General features: G+C 39.2%; 1 non-coding gene across 1 annotated transcript; it reads right to left on the reverse strand.

The window, feature by feature from the left end:
* Window positions 1-210: 210 nt before the first annotated feature.
* Window positions 211-283, reverse strand: TRNAG-CCC. The gene has a single exon. It is a non-coding gene; the product is annotated as a tRNA-Gly (tRNA).
* Between the last annotated feature and the right edge of the window lie 1268 nt (window positions 284-1551).

Here is a 1551-nt window from a genome sequence, read left to right on the forward strand (position 1 = left end):
GAGCCTCAACACCCAGAAGCAACCACTTTCAACACTTTTTTTTTTCCCCCTTTTCTACATCATATGACATGTGGGATCTTAGTTCCCCAACTAGGGATCAAACTTGTGCCCCTGCAGTAAAAATGCAATCTTAACCACTGGACCACCAGGGAAGTCCTGATTATTTATTTATTTATTTATTTTGGCTTAGTTGTAGCATGTGAGATCTAGTTCCCTGACCAGGGATCAAACCTGGACCCCCTACATTGGGAATGCAGAGTCTTAGCCACTGGACCACCAGGGAAGTCATCAAATCTTTTATTTGTTTTGTTCTGTTTTTCCCCTTAGGTATATGATCTTATTTTTTCTAAGTTATATACTAATATTTCCATACTTGATTTTTTTTTAGTCATTATCTGTTCATATTAATGGGCTTCTCAGGTGTCTTAGTGGTAAAGAATCCACCTGCCAGTGCAGGAGACCTGGGCTTGATTCCTGGGTTGGGAAGATCCCCTAGAGAAGGAAATGGCGATGCACTCCAGTGTTCTTGTCTGAGAAATCCCATGGACAGAGGAACCTGGCAGGCTACATTCCATGGGATCACAAAGAGTCAGACATGATTGAGCAACTAACACTATAACATTATAACAACAACAAATTAATTTTGACATGTCTCCTTTTGGAAGATGAGTTTTCTTTCGTCCTTATACTTTCACCCTGTCCCAGTACATGCATTCCTTTTTGCTCCCCATCTGTCTAGTATAGTTATTTCATACTTTGTGACAGAGCAAAATTACTGCATTATTTTGATGATGTAAATGTTATTCACAGCTATGCCTTATAGAATACAGTGACTTATATAAGTAGGATCATTTCTCTGATTCACAATTGTATTTTCTCTGGATTAAAAAATTATCCTTTAATTAAAAATAAAATAGTTTCCTATGCATGCTTAATAGAAATGTTCTGCCAATTGCTTAAATCTCTTGATGTGTCAGACACGTCTAGTATTGTGATGTTGCATATCCCTAAAGCATTCGTTCCTGAGGCATGCTAACCTGCTCTCATTTAAAAGACTGTTCTTAGTGTCCTCACATACCTGTGATCATTGAATAGCTCATGACAAGCCTTCTCTGACTCCCTCCACTTCTCTCCCTCTGTACGGTCTCACAGCTTCCTTTTCTTAAAAAAAAAAAATTATCCACTGACTTCAAGGAAGCACAGCTTCCTGAGAGAAGGCTATCTGAGAGAGGGTGCAGGTGATGTAAAACAATTGGATACCCTGGATGTCTGAAAATGCCTTTATTCTTCCCTCATGCTTATTAATTGATATTCAGAGTCTCTATGCGTTTAAGTGACCAAGCCCCTGCCTCTACCCGAGGCTTACCTCTGTCTCGGTATTTTAAGATTTCATGATGAGGTGACTTGGGTGTGGTTATTTTCAGCCATTATCTGGGTATTCTGGATTCTCTTTCAGTCTGGATACTTAGGTCATTGCACTCTGGGAAATTCACTTGAAATGCTTCTTAAATAATTATCTCCCCTCATTTTCTCTGTTTGGTTTCTTGGGAG

This window comes from Oryx dammah, unplaced genomic scaffold, assembly GCF_014754425.2.
Source record: "Oryx dammah isolate SB20612 unplaced genomic scaffold, SCBI_Odam_1.1 HiC_scaffold_2, whole genome shotgun sequence".
In the NCBI taxonomy this organism is placed as follows: Eukaryota; Metazoa; Chordata; class Mammalia; order Artiodactyla; family Bovidae; genus Oryx; species Oryx dammah.